We start from the raw sequence: 15,306 nt of genomic DNA on the forward strand, positions 1-15,306 counted from the left end.
AGAGCAATTCTCAGAGACACTGAGAACAAGCTCGACAATTCCCTCCTGGCACTTTCCCTGTAGGAGATACCGCAAGACGTTTCTGTATATTGGGCACAGCGCTCTGCACGGTGTTAGCAGAGACTTTCCCGGGACAGTGAAACCCTATGTCAGAGACACTGAGAAGAAGCCCCAATGTTCCCTCCAGGCACTTTCAGTGTGGGTGCCTTCTCCACGTGGTTCCTGGTTTCACTGCAGCTCTGAAGAGAACGTTAGCAAAGAGGTAACCGGGACAGTGAAAACAGTACTCAAAGACAGGGAGAGCAAGCTCTCTCTTGGCACTTTGGATGTGGGCCATACAGCGAGATGTTTGCTGCTTTTGCGTTTGGCTGTTGGGAGATTTACAGCACAAAGAGATCTAGTTGATTTGAAGCAGTTCCGAGAAAGTCTAAACATAATCCCCACTTCTCCCTCCTGGCACTTTCCATGTGGGAGATATAGCAGGATGTATATTGGTTTTGAGGACAACTCAATGGAGAGTGTAGGGAGAAAAGTTCCTGGCTCCTTGAATGCCGTTCCTGGAGACACTGCGATCAATGTGGGAGATATGTCAAGATGTGTGTTGGTTTTGAGGACGGCTCTCTGGAGAGTCTTAGCAAAGAGGTCACACGGATAATCAGAGCAATTCTCAGAGACACTCAGAACAAGCTCGACAATTCCCTCCTGGCACTTTCCCTGTAGGAGATACCGCAAGACGTTTCTGTATATTGGGCACAGCGCTCTGCACGGTGTTAGCAGAGACTTTCCCGGGACAGTGAAACCCTATGTCAGAGACACTGAGAAGAAGCCCCAATGTTCCCTCCAGGCACTTTCAGTGTGGGTGCCTTCTCCACGTGGTTCCTGGTTTCACTGCAGCTCTGAAGAGAACGTTAGCAAAGAGGTAACCGGGACAGTGAAAACAGTACTCAAAGACAGGGAGAGCAAGCTCTCTCTTGGCACTTTGGATGTGGGCCATACAGCGAGATGTTTGCTGCTTTTGCGTTTGGCTGTTGGGAGATTTACAGCACAAAGAGATCTAGTTGATTTGAAGCAGTTCCGAGAAAGTCTAAACATAATCCCCACTTCTCCCTCCTGGCACTTTCCATGTGGGAGATATAGCAGGATGTATATTGGTTTTGAGGACAACTCAATGGAGAGTGTAGGGAGAAAAGTTCCTGGCTCCTTGAATGCCGTTCCTGGAGACACTGCGATCAATGTGGGAGATATGTCAAGATGTGTGTTGGTTTTGAGGACGGCTCTCTGGAGAGTCTTAGCAAAGAGGTCACACGGATAATCAGAGCAATTCTCAGAGACACTCAGAACAAGCTCGACAATTCCCTCCTGGCACTTTCCCTGTAGGAGATACCGCAAGACGTTTCTGTATATTGGGCACAGCGCTCTGCACGGTGTTAGCAGAGACTTTCCCGGGACAGTGAAACCCTATGTCAGAGACACTGAGAAGAAGCCCCAATGTTCCCTCCAGGCACTTTCAGTGTGGGTGCCTTCTCCACGTGGTTCCTGGTTTCACTGCAGCTCTGAAGAGAACGTTAGCAAAGAGGTAACCGGGACAGTGAAAACAGTACTCAAAGACAGGGAGAGCAAGCTCTCTCTTGGCACTTTGGATGTGGGCCATACAGCGAGATGTTTGCTGCTTTTGCGTTTGGCTGTTGGGAGATTTACAGCACAAAGAGATCTAGTTGATTTGAAGCAGTTCCGAGAAAGTCTAAACATAATCCCCACTTCTCCCTCCTGGCACTTTCCATGTGGGAGATATAGCAGGATGTATATTGGTTTTGAGGACAACTCAATGGAGAGTGTAGGGAGAAAAGTTCCTGGCTCCTTGAATGCCGTTCCTGGAGACACTGCGATCAATGTGGGAGATATGTCAAGATGTGTGTTGGTTTTGAGGACGGCTCTCTGGAGAGTCTTAGCAAAGAGGTCACAGGGATAATCAGAGCAATTCTCAGAGACACTCAGAACAAGCTCGACAATTCCCTCCTGGCACTTTCCCTGTAGGAGATACCGCAAGACGTTTCTGTATATTGGGCACAGCGCTCTGCACGGTGTTAGCAGAGACTTTCCCGGGACAGTGAAACCCTATGTCAGAGACACTGAGAAGAAGCCCCAATGTTCCCTCCAGGCACTTTCAGTGTGGGTGCCTTCTCCACGTGGTTCCTGGTTTCACTGCAGCTCTGAAGAGAACATTAGCAAAGAGGTAACCGGGACAGTGAAAACAGTACTCAAAGACAGGGAGAGCAAGCTCTCTCTTGGCACTTTGGATGTGGGACATACAGCGAGATGTTTGCTGCTTTTGCGTTTGGCTGTTGGGAGATTTACAGCACAAAGAGATCTAGTTGATTTGAAGCAGTTCCGAGAAAGTCTAAACATAATCCCCACTTCTCCCTCCTGGCACTTTCCATGTGGGAGATATAGCAGGATGTATATTGGTTTTGAGGACAACTCAATGGAGAGTGTAGGGAGAAAAGTTCCTGGCTCCTTGAATGCCGTTCCTGGAGACACTGCGATCAATGTGGGAGATATGTCAAGATGTGTGTTGGTTTTGAGGACGGCTCTCTGGAGAGTCTTAGCAAAGAGGTCACACGGATAATCAGAGCAATTCTCAGAGACACTCAGAACAAGCTCGACAGTTCCCTCCTGGCACTTTCCCTGTAGGAGATACCGCAAGACGTTTCTGTATATTGGGCACAGCGCTCTGCACGGTGTTAGCAGAGACTTTCCCGGGACAGTGAAACCCTATGTCAGAGACACTGAGAAGAAGCCCCAATGTTCCCTCCAGGCACTTTCAGTGTGGGTGCCTTCTCCACGTGGTTCCTGGTTTCACTGCAGCTCTGAAGAGAACGTTAGCCAAGAGGTAACCGGGACAGTGAAAACAGTACTCAAAGACAGGGAGAGCAAGCTCTCTCTTGGCACTTTGGATGTGGGACATACAGCGAGATGTTTGCTGCTTTTGCGTTTGGCTGTTGGGAGATTTACAGCACAAAGAGATCTAGTTGATTTGAAGCAGTTCCGAGAAAGTCTAAACATAATCCCCACTTCTCCCTCCTGGCACTTTCCATGTGGGAGATATAGCAGGATGTATATTGGTTTTGAGGACAACTCAATGGAGAGTGTAGGGAGAAAAGTTCCTGGCTCCTTGAATGCCGTTCCTGGAGACACTGCGATCAATGTGGGAGATATGTCAAGATGTGTGTTGGTTTTGAGGACGGCTCTCTGGAGAGTCTTAGCAAAGAGGTCACACGGATAATCAGAGCAATTCTCAGAGACACTCAGAACAAGCTCGACAATTCCCTCCTGGCACTTTCCCTGTAGGAGATACCGCAAGACGTTTCTGTATATTGGGCACAGCGCTCTGCACGGTGTTAGCAGAGACTTTCCCGGGACAGTGAAACCCTATGTCAGAGACACTGAGAAGAAGCCCCAATGTTCCCTCCAGGCACTTTCAGTGTGGGTGCCTTCTCCACGTGGTTCCTGGTTTCACTGCAGCTCTGAAGAGAACGTTAGCAAAGAGGTAACCGGGACAGTGAAAACAGTACTCAAAGACAGGGAGAGCAAGCTCTCTCTTGGCACTTTGGATGTGGGCCATACAGCGAGATGTTTGCTGCTTTTGCGTTTGGCTGTTGGGAGATTTACAGCACAAAGAGATCTAGTTGATTTGAAGCAGTTCCGAGAAAGTCTAAACATAATCCCCACTTCTCCCTCCTGGCACTTTCCATGTGGGAGATATAGCAGGATGTATATTGGTTTTGAGGACAACTCAATGGAGAGTGTAGGGAGAAAAGTTCCTGGCTCCTTGAATGCCGTTCCTGGAGACACTGCGATCAATGTGGGAGATATGTCAAGATGTGTGTTGGTTTTGAGGACGGCTCTCTGGAGAGTCTTAGCAAAGAGGTCACACGGATAATCAGAGCAATTCTCAGAGACACTCAGAACAAGCTCGACAATTCCCTCCTGGCACTTTCCCTGTAGGAGATACCGCAAGACGTTTCTGTATATTGGGCACAGCGCTCTGCACGGTGTTAGCAGAGACTTTCCCGGGACAGTGAAACCCTATGTCAGAGACACTGAGAAGAAGCCCCAATGTTCCCTCCAGGCACTTTCAGTGTGGGTGCCTTCTCCACGTGGTTCCTGGTTTCACTGCAGCTCTGAAGAGAACGTTAGCAAAGAGGTAACCGGGACAGTGAAAACAGTACTCAAAGACAGGGAGAGCAAGCTCTCTCTTGGCACTTTGGATGTGGGCCATACAGCGAGATGTTTGCTGCTTTTGCGTTTGGCTGTTGGGAGATTTACAGCACAAAGAGATCTAGTTGATTTGAAGCAGTTCCGAGAAAGTCTAAACATAATCCCCACTTCTCCCTCCTGGCACTTTCCATGTGGGAGATATAGCAGGATGTATATTGGTTTTGAGGACAACTCAATGGAGAGTGTAGGGAGAAAAGTTCCTGGCTCCTTGAATGCCGTTCCTGGAGACACTGCGATCAATGTGGGAGATATGTCAAGATGTGTGTTGGTTTTGAGGACGGCTCTCTGGAGAGTCTTAGCAAAGAGGTCACACGGATAATCAGAGCAATTCTCAGAGACACTCAGAACAAGCTCGACAATTCCCTCCTGGCACTTTCCCTGTAGGAGATACCGCAAGACGTTTCTGTATATTGGGCACAGCGCTCTGCACGGTGTTAGCAGAGACTTTCCCGGGACAGTGAAACCCTATGTCAGAGACACTGAGAAGAAGCCCCAATGTTCCCTCCAGGCACTTTCAGTGTGGGTGCCTTCTCCACGTGGTTCCTGGTTTCACTGCAGCTCTGAAGAGAACGTTAGCAAAGAGGTAACCGGGACAGTGAAAACAGTACTCAAAGACAGGGAGAGCAAGCTCTCTCTTGGCACTTTGGATGTGGGACATACAGCGAGATGTTTGCTGCTTTTGCGTTTGGCTGTTGGGAGATTTACAGCACAAAGAGATCTAGTTGATTTGAAGCAGTTCCGAGAAAGTCTAAACATAATCCCCACTTCTCCCTCCTGGCACTTTCCATGTGGGAGATATAGCAGGATGTATATTGGTTTTGAGGACAACTCAATGGAGAGTGTAGGGAGAAAAGTTCCTGGCTCCTTGAATGCCGTTCCTGGAGACACTGCGATCAATGTGGGAGATATGTCAAGATGTGTGTTGGTTTTGAGGACGGCTCTCTGGAGAGTCTTAGCAAAGAGGTCACACGGATAATCAGAGCAATTCTCAGAGACACTCAGAACAAGCTCGACAATTCCCTCCTGGCACTTTCCCTGTAGGAGATACCGCAAGACGTTTCTGTATATTGGGCACAGCGCTCTGCACGGTGTTAGCAGAGACTTTCCCGGGACAGTGAAACCCTATGTCAGAGACACTGAGAAGAAGCCCCAATGTTCCCTCCAGGCACTTTCAGTGTGGGTGCCTTCTCCACGTGGTTCCTGGTTTCACTGCAGCTCTGAAGAGAACGTTAGCAAAGAGGTAACCGGGACAGTGAAAACAGTACTCAAAGACAGGGAGAGCAAGCTCTCTCTTGGCACTTTGGATGTGGGCCATACAGCGAGATGTTTGCTGCTTTTGCGTTTGGCTGTTGGGAGATTTACAGCACAAAGAGATCTAGTTGATTTGAAGCAGTTCCGAGAAAGTCTAAACATAATCCCCACTTCTCCCTCCTGGCACTTTCCATGTGGGAGATATAGCAGGATGTATATTGGTTTTGAGGACAACTCAATGGAGAGTGTAGGGAGAAAAGTTCCTGGCTCCTTGAATGCCGTTCCTGGAGACACTGCGATCAATGTGGGAGATATGTCAAGATGTGTGTTGGTTTTGAGGACGGCTCTCTGGAGAGTCTTAGCAAAGAGGTCACACGGATAATCAGAGCAATTCTCAGAGACACTCAGAACAAGCTCGACAATTCCCTCCTGGCACTTTCCCTGTAGGAGATACCGCAAGACGTTTCTGTATATTGGGCACAGCGCTCTGCACGGTGTTAGCAGAGACTTTCCCGGGACAGTGAAACCCTATGTCAGAGACACTGAGAAGAAGCCCCAATGTTCCCTCCAGGCACTTTCAGTGTGGGTGCCTTCTCCACGTGGTTCCTGGTTTCACTGCAGCTCTGAAGAGAACGTTAGCAAAGAGGTAACCGGGACAGTGAAAACAGTACTCAAAGACAGGGAGAGCAAGCTCTCTCTTGGCACTTTGGATGTGAGACATACAGCGAGATGTTTGCTGCTTTTGCGTTTGGCTGTTGGGAGATTTACAGCACAAAGAGATCTAGTTGATTTGAAGCAGTTCCGAGAAAGTCTAAACATAATCCCCACTTCTCCCTCCTGGCACTTTCCATGTGGGAGATATAGCAGGATGTATATTGGTTTTGAGGACAACTCAATGGAGAGTGTAGGGAGAAAAGTTCCTGGCTCCTTGAATGCCGTTCCTGGAGACACTGCGATCAATGTGGGAGATATGTCAAGATGTGTGTTGGTTTTGAGGACGTGTCTCTGGAGAGTCTTAGCAAAGAGGTCACACGGATAATCAGAGCAATTCTCAGAGACACTCAGAACAAGCTCGACAATTCCCTCCTGGCACTTTCCCTGTAGGAGATACCGCAAGACGTTTCTGTATATTGGGCACAGCGCTCTGCACGGTGTTAGCAGAGACTTTCCCGGGACAGTGAAACCCTATGTCAGAGACACTGAGAAGAAGCCCCAATGTTCCCTCCAGGCACTTTCAGTGTGGGTGCCTTCTCCACGTGGTTCCTGGTTTCACTGCAGCTCTGAAGAGAACGTTAGCAAAGAGGTAACCGGGACAGTGAAAACAGTACTCAAAGACAGGGAGAGCAAGCTCTCTCTTGGCACTTTGGATGTGGGCCATACAGCGAGATGTTTGCTGCTTTTGCGTTTGGCTGTTGGGAGATTTACAGCACAAAGAGATCTAGTTGATTTGAAGCAGTTCCGAGAAAGTCTAAACATAATCCCCACTTCTCCCTCCTGGCACTTTCCATGTGGGAGATATAGCAGGATGTATATTGGTTTTGAGGACAACTCAATGGAGAGTGTAGGGAGAAAAGGTCCTGGCTCCTTGAATGCCGTTCCTGGAGACACTGCGATCAATGTGGGAGATATGTCAAGATGTGTGTTGGTTTTGAGGACGGCTCTCTGGAGAGTCTTAGCAAAGAGGTCACACGGATAATCAGAGCAATTCTCAGAGACACTCAGAACAAGCTCGACAATTCCCTCCTGGCACTTTCCCTGTAGGAGATACCGCAAGACGTTTCTGTATATTGGGCACAGCGCTCTGCACGGTGTTAGCAGAGACTTTCCCGGGACAGTGAAACCCTATGTCAGAGACACTGAGAAGAAGCCCCAATGTTCCCTCCAGGCACTTTCAGTGTGGGTGCCTTCTCCACGTGGTTCCTGGTTTCACTGCAGCTCTGAAGAGAACGTTAGCAAAGAGGTAACCGGGACAGTGAAAACAGTACTCAAAGACAGGGAGAGCAAGCTCTCTCTTGGCACTTTGGATGTGGGCCATACAGCGAGATGTTTGCTGCTTTTGCGTTTGGCTGTTGGGAGATTTACAGCACAAAGAGATCTAGTTGATTTGAAGCAGTTCCGAGAAAGTCTAAACATAATCCCCACTTCTCCCTCCTGGCACTTTCCATGTGGGAGATATAGCAGGATGTATATTGGTTTTGAGGACAACTCAATGGAGAGTGTAGGGAGAAAAGTTCCTGGCTCCTTGAATGCCGTTCCTGGAGACACTGCGATCAATGTGGGAGATATGTCAAGATGTGTGTTGGTTTTGAGGACGGCTCTCTGGAGAGTCTTAGCAAAGAGGTCACACGGATAATCAGAGCAATTCTCAGAGACACTCAGAACAAGCTCGACAATTCCCTCCTGGCACTTTCCCTGTAGGAGATACCGCAAGACGTTTCTGTATATTGGGCACAGCGCTCTGCACGGTGTTAGCAGAGACTTTCCCGGGACAGTGAAACCCTATGTCAGAGACACTGAGAAGAAGCCCCAATGTTCCCTCCAGGCACTTTCAGTGTGGGTGCCTTCTCCACGTGGTTCCTGGTTTCACTGCAGCTCTGAAGAGAACGTTAGCAAAGAGGTAACCGGGACAGTGAAAACAGTACTCAAAGACAGGGAGAGCAAGCTCTCTCTTGGCACTTTGGATGTGGGCCATACAGCGAGATGTTTGCTGCTTTTGCGTTTGGCTGTTGGGAGATTTACAGCACAAAGAGATCTAGTTGATTTGAAGCAGTTCCGAGAAAGTCTAAACATAATCCCCACTTCTCCCTCCTGGCACTTTCCATGTGGGAGATATAGCAGGATGTATATTGGTTTTGAGGACAACTCAATGGAGAGTGTAGGGAGAAAAGTTCCTGGCTCCTTGAATGCCGTTCCTGGAGACACTGCGATCAATGTGGGAGATATGTCAAGATGTGTGTTGGTTTTGAGGACGGCTCTCTGGAGAGTCTTAGCAAAGAGGTCACACGGATAATCAGAGCAATTCTCAGAGACACTGAGAACAAGCTCGACAATTCCCTCCTGGCACTTTCCCTGTAGGAGATACCGCAAGACGTTTCTGTATATTGGGCACAGCGCTCTGCACGGTGTTAGCAGAGACTTTCCCGGGACAGTGAAACCCTATGTCAGAGACACTGAGAAGAAGCCCCAATGTTCCCTCCAGGCACTTTCAGTGTGGGTGCCTTCTCCACGTGGTTCCTGGTTTCACTGCAGCTCTGAAGAGAACGTTAGCAAAGAGGTAACCGGGACAGTGAAAAGAGTACTCAAAGACAGGGAGAGCAAGCTCTCTCTTGGCACTTTGGATGTGGGCCATACAGCGAGATGTTTGCTGCTTTTGCGTTTGGCTGTTGGGAGATTTACAGCACAAAGAGATCTAGTTGATTTGAAGCAGTTCCGAGAAAGTCTAAACATAATCCCCACTTCTCCCTCCTGGCACTTTCCATGTGGGAGATATAGCAGGATGTATATTGGTTTTGAGGACAACTCAATGGAGAGTGTAGGGAGAAAAGGTCCTGGCTCCTTGAATGCCGTTCCTGGAGACACTGCGATCAATGTGGGAGATATGTCAAGATGTGTGTTGGTTTTGAGGACGGCTCTCTGGAGAGTCTTAGCAAAGAGGTCACACGGATAATCAGAGCAATTCTCAGAGACACTCAGAACAAGCTCGACAATTCCCTCCTGGCACTTTCCCTGTAGGAGATACCGCAAGACGTTTCTGTATATTGGGCACAGCGCTCTGCACGGTGTTAGCAGAGACTTTCCCGGGACAGTGAAACCCTATGTCAGAGACACTGAGAAGAAGCCCCAATGTTCCCTCCAGGCACTTTCAGTGTGGGTGCCTTCTCCACGTGGTTCCTGGTTTCACTGCAGCTCTGAAGAGAACGTTAGCAAAGAGGTAACCGGGACAGTGAAAACAGTACTCAAAGACAGGGAGAGCAAGCTCTCTCTTGGCACTTTGGATGTGGGCCATACAGCGAGATGTTTGCTGCTTTTGCGTTTGGCTGTTGGGAGATTTACAGCACAAAGAGATCTAGTTGATTTGAAGCAGTTCCGAGAAAGTCTAAACATAATCCCCACTTCTCCCTCCTGGCACTTTCCATGTGGGAGATATAGCAGGATGTATATTGGTTTTGAGGACAACTCAATGGAGAGTGTAGGGAGAAAAGTTCCTGGCTCCTTGAATGCCGTTCCTGGAGACACTGCGATCAATGTGGGAGATATGTCAAGATGTGTGTTTGTTTTGAGGACGGCTCTCTGGAGAGTCTTAGCAAAGAGGTCACAGGGATAATCAGAGCAATTCTCAGAGACACTCAGAACAAGGTCGACAGTTCCCTCCTGGCACTTTCCCTGTAGGAGATACCGCAAGACGTTTCTGTATATTGGGCACAGCGCTCTGCACGGTGTTAGCAGAGACTTTCCCGGGACAGTGAAACCCTATGTCAGAGACACTGAGAAGAAGCCCCAATGTTCCCTCCAGGCACTTTCAGTGTGGGTGCCTTCTCCACGTGGTTCCTGGTTTCACTGCAGCTCTGAAGAGAACGTTAGCAAAGAGGTAACCGGGACAGTGAAAAGAGTACTCAAAGACAGGGAGAGCAAGCTCTCTCTTGGCACTTTGGATGTGGGCCATACAGCGAGATGTTTGCTGCTTTTGCGTTTGGCTGTTGGGAGATTTACAGCACAAAGAGATCTAGTTGATTTGAAGCAGTTCCGAGAAAGTCTAAACATAATCCCCACTTCTCCCTCCTGGCACTTTCCATGTGGGAGATATAGCAGGATGTATATTGGTTTTGAGGACAACTCAATGGAGAGTGTAGGGAGAAAAGGTCCTGGCTCCTTGAATGCCGTTCCTGGAGACACTGCGATCAATGTGGGAGATATGTCAAGATGTGTGTTGGTTTTGAGGACGGCTCTCTGGAGAGTCTTAGCAAAGAGGTCACACGGATAATCAGAGCAATTCTCAGAGACACTCAGAACAAGCTCGACAATTCCCTCCTGGCACTTTCCCTGTAGGAGATACCGCAAGACGTTTCTGTATATTGGGCACAGCGCTCTGCACGGTGTTAGCAGAGACTTTCCCGGGACAGTGAAACCCTATGTCAGAGACACTGAGAAGAAGCCCCAATGTTCCCTCCAGGCACTTTCAGTGTGGGTGCCTTCTCCACGTGGTTCCTGGTTTCACTGCAGCTCTGAAGAGAACGTTAGCAAAGAGGTAACCGGGACAGTGAAAACAGTACTCAAAGACAGGGAGAGCAAGCTCTCTCTTGGCACTTTGGATGTGGGCCATACAGCGAGATGTTTGCTGCTTTTGCGTTTGGCTGTTGGGAGATTTACAGCACAAAGAGATCTAGTTGATTTGAAGCAGTTCCGAGAAAGTCTAAACATAATCCCCACTTCTCCCTCCTGGCACTTTCCATGTGGGAGATATAGCAGGATGTATATTGGTTTTGAGGACAACTCAATGGAGAGTGTAGGGAGAAAAGTTCCTGGCTCCTTGAATGCCGTTCCTGGAGACACTGCGATCAATGTGGGAGATATGTCAAGATGTGTGTTTGTTTTGAGGACGGCTCTCTGGAGAGTCTTAGCAAAGAGGTCACAGGGATAATCAGAGCAATTCTCAGAGACACTCAGAACAAGGTCGACAGTTCCCTCCTGGCACTTTCCCTGTAGGAGATACCGCAAGACGTTTCTGTATATTGGGCACAGCGCTCTGCACGGTGTTAGCAGAGACTTTCCCGGGACAGTGAAACCCTATGTCAGAGACACTGAGAAGAAGCCCCAATGTTCCCTCCAGGCACTTTCAGTGTGGGTGCCTTCTCCACGTGGTTCCTGGTTTCACTGCAGCTCTGAAGAGAACGTTAGCAAAGAGGTAACCGGGACAGTGAAAACAGTACTCAAAGACAGGGAGAGCAAGCTCTCTCTTGGCACTTTGGATGTGGGACATACAGCGAGATGTTTGCTGCTTTTGCGTTTGGCTGTTGGGAGATTTACAGCACAAAGAGATCTAGTTGATTTGAAGCAGTTCCGAGAAAGTCTAAACATAATCCCCACTTCTCCCTCCTGGCACTTTCCATGTGGGAGATATAGCAGGATGTATATTGGTTTTGAGGACAACTCAATGGAGAGTGTAGGGAGAAAAGGTCCTGGCTCCTTGAATGCCGTTCCTGGAGACACTGCGATCAATGTGGGAGATATGTCAAGATGTGTGTTGGTTTTGAGGACGGCTCTCTGGAGAGTCTTAGCAAAGAGGTCACACGGATAATCAGAGCAATTCTCAGAGACACTCAGAACAAGCTCGACAATTCCCTCCTGGCACTTTCCCTGTAGGAGATACCGCAAGACGTTTCTGTATATTGGGCACAGCGCTCTGCACGGTGTTAGCAGAGACTTTCCCGGGACAGTGAAACCCTATGTCAGAGACACTGAGAAGAAGCCCCAATGTTCCCTCCAGGCACTTTCAGTGTGGGTGCCTTCTCCACGTGGTTCCTGGTTTCACTGCAGCTCTGAAGAGAACGTTAGCAAAGAGGTAACCGGGACAGTGAAAACAGTACTCAAAGACAGGGAGAGCAAGCTCTCTCTTGGCACTTTGGATGTGGGCCATACAGCGAGATGTTTGCTGCTTTTGCGTTTGGCTGTTGGGAGATTTACAGCACAAAGAGATCTAGTTGATTTGAAGCAGTTCCGAGAAAGTCTAAACATAATCCCCACTTCTCCCTCCTGGCACTTTCCATGTGGGAGATATAGCAGGATGTATATTGGTTTTGAGGACAACTCAATGGAGAGTGTAGGGAGAAAAGTTCCTGGCTCCTTGAATGCCGTTCCTGGAGACACTGCGATCAATGTGGGAGATATGTCAAGATGTGTGTTGGTTTTGAGGACGGCTCTCTGGAGAGTCTTAGCAAAGAGGTCACACGGATAATCAGAGCAATTCTCAGAGACACTGAGAACAAGCTCGACAATTCCCTCCTGGCACTTTCCCTGTAGGAGATACCGCAAGACGTTTCTGTATATTGGGCACAGCGCTCTGCACGGTGTTAGCAGAGACTTTCCCGGGACAGTGAAACCCTATGTCAGAGACACTGAGAAGAAGCCCCAATGTTCCCTCCAGGCACTTTCAGTGTGGGTGCCTTCTCCACGTGGTTCCTGGTTTCACTGCAGCTCTGAAGAGAACGTTAGCAAAGAGGTAACCGGGACAGTGAAAAGAGTACTCAAAGACAGGGAGAGCAAGCTCTCTCTTGGCACTTTGGATGTGGGACATACAGCGAGATGTTTGCTGCTTTTGCGTTTGGCTGTTGGGAGATTTACAGCACAAAGAGATCTAGTTGATTTGAAGCAGTTCCGAGAAAGTCTAAACATAATCCCCACTTCTCCCTCCTGGCACTTTCCATGTGGGAGATATAGCAGGATGTATATTGGTTTTGAGGACAACTCAATGGAGAGTGTAGGGAGAAAAGTTCCTGGCTCCTTGAATGCTGTTCCTGGAGACACTGCGATCAATGTGGGAGATATGTCAAGATGTGTGTTGGTTTTGAGGACGGCTCTCTGGAGAGTCTTAGCAAAGAGGTCACACGGATAATCAGAGCAATTCTCAGAGACACTCAGAACAAGCTCGACAATTCCCTCCTGGCACTTTCCCTGTAGGAGATACCGCAAGACGTTTCTGTATATTGGGCACAGCGCTCTGCACGGTGTTAGCAGAGACTTTCCCGGGACAGTGAAACCCTATGTCAGAGACACTGAGAAGAAGCCCCAATGTTCCCTCCAGGCACTTTCAGTGTGGGTGCCTTCTCCACGTGGTTCCTGGTTTCACTGCAGCTCTGAAGAGAACGTTAGCAAAGAGGTAACCGGGACAGTGAAAACAGTACTCAAAGACAGGGAGAGCAAGCTCTCTCTTGGCACTTTGGATGTGGGACATACAGCGAGATGTTTGCTGCTTTTGCGTTTGGCTGTTGGGAGATTTACAGCACAAAGAGATCTAGTTGATTTGAAGCAGTTCCGAGAAAGTCTAAACATAATCCCCACTTCTCCCTCCTGGCACTTTCCATGTGGGAGATATAGCAGGATGTATATTGGTTTTGAGGACAACTCAATGGAGAGTGTAGGGAGAAAAGTTCCTGGCTCCTTGAATGCCGTTCCTGGAGACACTGCGATCAATGTGGGAGATATGTCAAGATGTGTGTTTGTTTTGAGGACGGCTCTCTGGAGAGTCTTAGCAAAGAGGTCACAGGGATAATCAGAGCAATTCTCAGAGACACTCAGAACAAGGTCGACAGTTCCCTCCTGGCACTTTCCCTGTAGGAGATACCGCAAGACGTTTCTGTATATTGGGCACAGCGCTCTGCACGGTGTTAGCAGAGACTTTCCCGGGACAGTGAAACCCTATGTCAGAGACACTGAGAAGAAGCCCCAATGTTCCCTCCAGGCACTTTCAGTGTGGGTGCCTTCTCCACGTGGTTCCTGGTTTCACTGCAGCTCTGAAGAGAACGTTAGCAAAGAGGTAACCGGGACAGTGAAAACAGTACTCAAAGACAGGGAGAGCAAGCTCTCTCTTGGCACTTTGGATGTGGGACATACAGCGAGATGTTTGCTGCTTTTGCGTTTGGCTGTTGGGAGATTTACAGCACAAAGAGATCTAGTTGATTTGAAGCAGTTCCGAGAAAGTCTAAACATAATCCCCACTTCTCCCTCCTGGCACTTTCCATGTGGGAGATATAGCAGGATGTATATTGGTTTTGAGGACAACTCAATGGAGAGTGTAGGGAGAAAAGGTCCTGGCTCCTTGAATGCCGTTCCTGGAGACACTGCGATCAATGTGGGAGATATGTCAAGATGTGTGTTTGTTTTGAGGACGGCTCTCTGGAGAGTCTTAGCAAAGAGGTCACAGGGATAATCAGAGCAATTCTCAGAGACACTCAGAACAAGGTCGACAGTTCCCTCCTGGCACTTTCCCTGTAGGAGATACCGCAAGACGTTTCTGTATATTGGGCACAGCGCTCTGCACGGTGTTAGCAGAGACTTTCCCGGGACAGTGAAACCCTATGTCAGAGACACTGAGAAGAAGCCCCAATGTTCCCTCCAGGCACTTTCAGTGTGGGTGCCTTCTCCACGTGGTTCCTGGTTTCACTGCAGCTCTGAAGAGAACGTTAGCAAAGAGGTAACCGGGACAGTGAAAACAGTACTCAAAGACAGGGAGAGCAAGCTCTCTCTTGGCACTTTGGATGTGGGCCATACAGCGAGATGTTTGCTGCTTTTGCGTTTGGCTGTTGGGAGATTTACAGCACAAAGAGATCTAGTTGATTTGAAGCAGTTCCGAGAAAGTCTAAACATAATCCCCACTTCTCCCTCCTGGCACTTTCCATGTGGGAGATATAGCAGGATGTATATTGGTTTTGAGGACAACTCAATGGAGAGTGTAGGGAGAAAAGGTCCTGGCTCCTTGAATGCCGTTCCTGGAGACACTGCGATCAATGTGGGAGATATGTCAAGATGTGTGTTGGTTTTGAGGACGGCTCTCTGGAGAGTCTTAGCAAAGAGGTCACACGGATAATCAGAGCAATTCTCAGAGACACTCAGAACAAGCTCGACAATTCCCTCCTGGCACTTTCCCTGTAGGAGATACCGCAAGACGTTTCTGTATATTGGGCACAGCGCTCTGCACGGTGTTAGCAGAGACTTTCCCGGGACAGTGAAACCCTATGTCAGAGACACTGAGAAGAAGCCCCAATGTTCCCTCCAGGCACTTTC

This window comes from Chroicocephalus ridibundus, chromosome 12 (genome assembly GCF_963924245.1).
Source record: "Chroicocephalus ridibundus chromosome 12, bChrRid1.1, whole genome shotgun sequence".
NCBI lineage: Eukaryota > Metazoa > Chordata > Aves > Charadriiformes > Laridae > Chroicocephalus > Chroicocephalus ridibundus.